Consider the following 7918-nt stretch of genomic DNA (forward strand, 5'->3'; position numbering starts at 1 on the left):
TAGTTAATTATTTTAAAAGTGATAATTTTAGAACAAATTATGATTATGTTAATATTTGTATCATTATTTTAAGTGTCATTCAATCCTTTAAAAAAATATATAAAAACAATGATTTTTATGTCGGCAAATTTAGTCCCCTCCTGTCTTCTCATTGTATTGTCTACATTAAACTAATACCTAATTATTTGATAATTAATTCCTACAATATGTCTGAATCCTCTTGAAATATGACTGAATCTTCCACATTATGTCTGAATCTCCTACAATATGTCAGAATCTCCCACAATGTCTGAATCTCCAACAATATCTTGGAATCTCCTGCGTTCTGAATCTCGTTCAGTCTGAATCTCTAATTGTCTGAATCTCCCACAATATGTCTGAATCCTCTTGAAATATGTCTGAATCTTCCACATTATGTCTGAATCTCCTACAATATGTCTGAATCTTCCACATTATGTCAGAATCTCCCACAATAAGTCGGAATCTTCCACAATATGTCTGAATCCTCTTGAAATATATCTGAATCTTCCACATTATGTCTGAATCTCCTACAATATGTCTGAATCTCCCACAATGTCTGAATCTCCCACAATATCTCTGAATCTTGTACTTCCTGAATTTTGTTCAGTCTGAATCTCCTACAATGTCAGAATCTCGTACAATATCTCCGAATCTCCTACAATGTCTGAATTTGCTACAATATATCTGAATCTCCAACAATATCTGTGAATCTCCCACAATATGTCAGAATCTCCCACAATATCTGTGAATCTCCCACAATATGTCAGAATCTCCCACAATATCTCTGAATCTCCCACAATATGTCAGAATCTCGTACATCTCTGAATCTCCTAGTCTGAATCTCCCACAATATGTCAGAATCTCCTACAAAATCTCTGAATCTCCCACAATATGTCAGAATCTCCCACAATATCTGTGAATCTCCCACAATATGTCAGAATCTCCCACAATATCTGTGAATCTCCCACAATATGTCAGAATCTCCCACAATATCTCTGAATCTCCCACAATATGCCAGAATCTCCCACAATATGTCAGAATCTTGTACATCTCTGAATCTTCTAGTCAGAATCTCCCACAGTATGTCAGAATCTCCTACAAAATCTCTGAATCTCCCACAATATCTGTGAATCTCCCACAATATGTCAGAATCTCCCACAATATCTGTGAATCTCCCACAATATGTCAGAATCTCCCACAATATCTGTGAATCTCCCACAATATCTGTGAATCTCCCACAATATGTCAGAATCTCCCACAATATCTGTGAATCTCCCACAATATGTCAGAATCTCCCACAATATGCCAGAATCTCCCACAATATGTCAGAATCTCGTACAATATGTCTGAATCTCCTAGTCTGAATCCCCCACAATATGTCAGAATCTCCTACAATATCTCTGAATCTCCCACAATGTATGTGGATTTCCCACAATGTCTGAATCTCGTACAATATCTCTGAATCTCCTACAAAATGTCAGAATCTCGTACAATATCTCTGAATCTCCTACAATATGTCAGAATCTCGTACAATATATGTGAATCTCGCACAATATTTCAGAATCTCCCACATTGTCTGAATCTCCTACAATATGTCAGAATCTCCCACAATATCTCTGAATCTCCCACAATATGTCTGAATCTCCTAGAATATGTCTGAATCTCCTAGAATGTCTGAATCTCCCAAAATATCTCTGAATCTCCTACAATGTCTGAATCTCCTAGAATATGTCTGAATCTTCCACAATATGTCAGAATCTCCCACAATATCTCTGAATCTCCCACAATATGTCTGAATCTCCCACAATATGTCAGAATCTCCCACAATATCTCTGAATCTCCTACAATATGTCAGAATCTCCCACAATATCTCTGAATCTCCCACAATATGTCTGAATCTCCTAGAATATGTCTGAATCTCCTACAATATGTCAGAATCTCGTACAATATATGTGAATCTCGCACAATATTTCAGAATCTCCCACATTGTCTGAATCTCCTACAATATGTCAGAATCTCCCACAATATCTCTGAATCTCCCACAATATGTCTGAATCTCCTAGAATATGTCTGAATCTCCTAGAATGTCTGAATCTCCCAAAATATCTCTGAATCTCCTACAATGTCTGAATCTCCTAGAATATGTCTGAATCTTCCACAATATGTCAGAATCTCCCACAATATCTCTGAATCTCCCACAATATGTCTGAATCTCCCACAATATGTCAGAATCTCCCACAATATCTCTGAATCTCCTACAATATGTCAGAATCTCCCACAATATCTCTGAATCTCCCACAATATGTCTGAATCTCCTAGAATATGTCTGAATCTCCTAGAATATGTCTGAATCTCCCAAAATATCTCTGAATCTCCTACAATGTCTGAATCTCCTAGAATATGTCTGAATCTTCCACAAAATGTCTGAATCTCTCACAATATCTGAATCCTCTTGCAATACAAATACATCCGAATCTCCTACAGTCTGAATCTCCCACAATACATCCGAATCTCCTACAGTCTGAATCTCCCACAATACATCCGAATCTCCTACAGTCTGAATCTCCCAAAATACGTCCGAATCTCCTACAGTCCGAATCTCCCACAATACATCCAAATCTCCTACATCCGAATCTCCTACAGTCTGAATCTCCCACAATACATCCGAATCTCCTACAGTCTGAATCTCCCACAATACATCTGGTAGTGAGAGCATCTATACTTATTTCAAATCTTTAAAAGTGATACCAGATGCTATTTCAGTACCTCAAATAAGCCCAGCATCTACTTTTAAGTCTTGGGCTTATTATAGGAAAAATACAGTATTAATGGCAAATTATCTTGCTTCTTTGTATTCCAAACATAAAGTGAACACGACCCATGTAGTCATCAAACAATTTATGCTTTTTTTATTGTACATTAAGGATATGTTTTCTTTTTCAGAGAATAAGTCTAGAGGAACATGACTTGGAGTCATGCCGGAAACTCATGGAGGACAGAGGGTTTAAGAGAAAGGCAAAAGATTCAAATGCTTCTGTTAAGGAGGATTTATAGATAAATGAAGGAATTAGTTTGAATAAACAGTAAATTTATTTTTATGTTAATTTCAAGATTTCCTTGTTACAATATTTTACAAGAAATCCTGTTGATAAGAATTTTGGTTCATTTTAGTCCCTCATAAAGAAACCCCCCAGTTTTTCAAGTGAATAATTTTATTAGGCAAAACTGGGAGTGATGGAAGTTGTTTGTCTATTAATCTGTAGCTTATTTGTTGAAATTGACTACTTTCATGTCATTTTCTAGATAAATTAAGAATTTTCTCTGAAATTAGAAACAAATTTGAAGCTTAAAAGTCCCAGTAAGTCATCAATGTACCTTATGGGATGGAAGGCTGTGAAGAATATTTTGATAATTATTTTGAGTGAAAACAAGGATGAAAGTGATTCACAGTGAATATCACAAAAGGCAATCTTGAAAAATAACTTAGTCCAGTATTGTGAAAATAAATCTGATGAATGATTGTACATGTATTAGATTATCATTATTAAATGATCTTGAGGTACAACCTGTAAAATTGAAAAGAATAAGTTAGAACAGTTATATGGGTATATTTTAAAGATTAGAATTGATAAGATGTAGTAAAACTGGACAGCTTGGGTTGGTGGAGGCCAGGTAGATAAATTTGGATAGAACATCGGTCAAGACTTAGAACATCGGTCAAGACTTCAAAGTGTTTGTTTTTGTTCAGACTGTATTCCTTTTCTCCTGTTACAGAATTTAAATATTTTACCAGTATCTTAAATATTTTACTTTAGAAATATTTCTTTCCCCCCAGATATTTTATAGCTACGCAATATACATGTGCAATAAAACATGTTTCCTTATAGAAATATTCAGGTTTAATAATCTCTTGTACGGTATGAATGTCTGTGTTTGGAACGATCGTGTGTATGACTGGCAAATCCATTCATTATTTATAATTGGTGTAATTATATTTCTTAAAAATGAGATATATTCATATCACCCAAGATTCTTCAGACAACTTGTTTAGCAAGTTTTCCATGTGAACAAGATTTTATGAAATTGGGAACAAAAACTTTAGCTGTTTCTAATGGATGGTCAACACTTGATTCTCATGATGAAACTAGCTTTAACAATGTTGTATGACGTCTCTTGGCAATGCAATATCTATTTTATGGAGAAATTTCAAATAAAATTTGTGATAAAATTCTATGGCTTTTGTTCTCAATATTTTCAGCCCCACTTGGAAAACTTGGGGATTGTATTGTATGTCTTGATGTTAGTCCATGAATTCTGTTCAGTAGTGTTTCCTCTTCATCCTCTTTTCATCTTCAAAGTGTGTGTTCATCACAAGAAGACAGCGTGTCACATACCAAAGTAGGCCACTGACATATATTCTGACCTTTGACCTTCATAATTAAAAACAATAAATTACTAACCTCTGTTTGACCTTCATAAGATAAGAAGAGGTCACCTGAATTTTGAAATATTTCGGTCAATTTGACCGTTTTTGAACCCCGCCCATCAGCTCCTTGGGGTCAGCTGGGGCCTACATTTGCTTACCATCAAACTGCCTTCCAAAACTGCTGATTCTAACCAAGTAAGAAGTTATTCCCAGAGAAATCCAACAAATGATAGTCAAAAATGTGATTTTCTGATATAAACTATTGTAAAGTTTACCTCCTACCCAGGGGCAAACGTGAGACCCCAGGGTGATGAAATTGATTTTTGTAAAGGGCCTTAAGACCTTTCTATCTATAGTATTTTATTCATCATATCTGGGAGTTGAGAGGATGTATTTTGAAATTTAAAGCAATTTGATCCTTTTTTGCCCGCCCCTACGGCCCCAGGGGGATGAGGACAATATAATTCACAATTTTGGTTGACCTTCGGCCACGGCTTTATGTATAAGGCTACCAGTGATGCTGAGCTGGCCTGATTGGGGCAGTAAGATGAGATTATCTAATGGTTTGTAACAGCTGGGAGCTACCAGTAATTACAGTGAGTAGAAAGAAATGAAGTAGATGCATTGGTATTTGTGGAGCACTTCACAGGGTGCAATTTAATATCGCCAGCAAATACCTTTCACAGGAATAATAAACATCTTTACTTTATCCACCAAAAACATAAGGGCCGAAATGGAGTGTGGGGGTGGAGGTTTCTCTCGAGAATTGTATGATGTTGCTGAAACAATACATTAAGCCATAACAACAATCCATTGTTACTACATCAAATAATGTGCCAGCTGTCTCCAGCTCTATGTCAGACCGAGTTTATCATGCCCTAGACAAGAGTATCCACATACATACAAGGATTATCTTTACAAAAACAGTATACCGTATTTATTCTAATAAACGCCCCCCCCCCCCCCCCCCCCCCCCCCCTTTTTATGGAAAGAAAAATTCCTCAATTCGAGAAAAAGAACTTACCGTGGCACAGTTATATATCCATCCACGTGTGTCCAGAGGTAATTATTTAAAGGATATCCAACATAAAACTAACACAAACCACAAAACAAAGTTTCAGTAACTATATACACAGTACCACTATGTTTCATGGTGTGAAATGGGTACATACAACAGATCTCACAACTTACCAACTCTGAAATTTTGATCTCCGTTAAACGCCTCCCCCCTTGGAAAAATTTCACGCCCCCGGGGCGTTTATTAGAATAAATACGGTATGTAACAATTTGTACGAGTGTCGTTGCAACGTTTCAAGACTGATTGGTGTCTTTGTCAAGCTCTGAGTGACTGACTGTTTAGTAGCCTATTCAGGTATAGTGTGTAATGTCCACATCAAGCATTCACTTAGATGTATAGGTAAACATGATTTTTGCTCACACAGTCAGAGCTTGACAAAGAGACAAGTCGGTCTTGAAATGTGCAACGGCATTCGTACACAATTTTACTTGTACTGTTAAACTGTTTGTGTCAAGATAAACCTGTTATATATTTTGAAACGTTCTTTTTAAGAACGCCGATGTGGTGCAGCGGTATAAGCTGCGGGTATTTCTGGCTAGGCGATTGGGTGCCGTAGATCGTGAGTTTGAGGCCCAGTCAGGGCACGAGTCAACAAGTTGTCTTCCTTCGTCATTTGTGTTGCTAAGTTATATATCTATTTATTAGCACAATGTATCGTATACACTATGTGTTGGTGATCCGAAGATATAGATTTGATTTTCCTGTCGTAGTTGAACCGAGAGAAATATAAATATACATAATGTATATCCAAACTGATGAATCTTATTAAAGTGTATCCACACTTTCCACACATCATTGTGTTGTTGCCATCATGATGTCATAACAATTTTTGTGAAAGGGGAATCTTCTGTCTCAACTCGTGGATGAGAAGGAAATGGAACAAGTGATCCCAGAGGCATCTTGGCCCCCACCATTGAATCATCTTTATCCGTGCTATGAAAGACAGATTTTTTCTTTACCTAATTTTTTCCCATCTTCATCTTAATCATTTGATAGCACGAGGAACCCACATATAAGTCCAAGAAAGATCTAAGAACTCTCTGACATATATCAATAACAAATTTCAAATGTCAAAATACAAGATGACCACCTTGATACCCAGATCTGACTCGCAATTGAACAGGCACCAACTGGATCCTACACTTGAAAGTAGGTGTGGAAAAATGCATGGCCAGACCGGGGTTTGAACCCGGGCCTCCGAACACAAGCCGGATACTCTACAAATGAGCTAGTTACACTATTACTTCTCAAGAAATAATAACAATATTCAACGATCAGACTCTGAATTGGATTAGTACAACTAGGGACCAGGGGGAACCTTCATGTGAGAAACATCCACATCAGTCTGTCGTCTATTAAAATCGTCAATAAAATGTAAGAATAAATGAGACTAATTGTTACTGTACCAATTCATCAATCTCATAACCTGTCCAACATTAGGGACCTGGCCATTGGAGTGGAAGTTAAAGCTTGATGTCTGAGCTGGATGGATTTGTTGTCAAGTGTAATACAAATTAACATTTGGAGAAGTGCTGTATTAGGTAGATCTTACATCAGTAACAGCTATTCTTTGATCAAAGGAACATACGTATGGTAGGGACAAGTACATGTAGTTTGAATTTGCAAAAAGTCTGGAATTAAAAAAAAAAGAAAAAGTTTTTGATTTAGCTAAATGTGGCACAGAATCCAGACCTGGTCTAGATTTATACTTTATTCTAAATTGAACAAGAGGCCCAAACGTCCTGCATTGTTCACCTAGTATTAACTTTTGTGACGATTCTCTGCTATTCAGTTAATCAAAAGAACTTTATTCTAGACCTTCCTTCCAGTTCATTAGAATAAGACCCATGAATATTACTTTGTGACATTTTCTTTTTGCAAACTCATAATTATTGCGGCTTCATTTCAGGAACCTACCAAATAAATATCATGATATTGGCCTATTGACCCCAGTAAGCTTGAACTTACTGGACAAATATGATTATAAGCATTTTGATTTATGAAAAATCGATTTAACAAATTTGACCCCTGTGCCCTTGAATATGGATAAAGGTTTTTCTTTTCACCAGCATTGTAGGGCTGCAACCCAGGAATATACCAGACAAATATCGTGATTCTAGACCTTTTGTTTTGAGAAGAAGTTGTTTAAAGGAAAAGTTTATGCCAGACGGACGATGAACAGACATCAGACGCTGCATTTCGGTATAAGTTCACTTGGATCTATGGGACAGGTGAGCTAATAAGTGAAATTATCAAAATTATAAAATCTATTTTTATTATAATCCTGAAGCATACATGTTTCATATTCCAGGGATCTGGTCAACGACATTTTGATTAATGTTAATATGATATAATGTATCTAAACATCAGGATGTGGACACAAGAACTAAACA

At 36.3% G+C, this 7918-nt stretch overlaps 1 protein-coding gene across 1 annotated transcript in view; it reads left to right on the forward strand.

Annotated features, from left to right (window-relative positions):
• Positions 1 to 4252, forward strand: part of LOC117332673 — a 31646-nt gene extending 27394 nt beyond the window's left edge. Inside the window, exon 8 of the mRNA XM_033891670.1 lies at positions 2965 to 4252. The gene's annotated coding sequence lies outside the window, so the exon portion shown is untranslated. The remainder of the gene's footprint in view (positions 1 to 2964) is intronic.
• The last annotated feature ends 3666 nt before the right edge of the window (positions 4253 to 7918 follow it).

Source organism: Pecten maximus, chromosome 8, assembly GCF_902652985.1.
Source record: "Pecten maximus chromosome 8, xPecMax1.1, whole genome shotgun sequence".
Taxonomy (NCBI): Eukaryota; Metazoa; Mollusca; class Bivalvia; order Pectinida; family Pectinidae; genus Pecten; species Pecten maximus.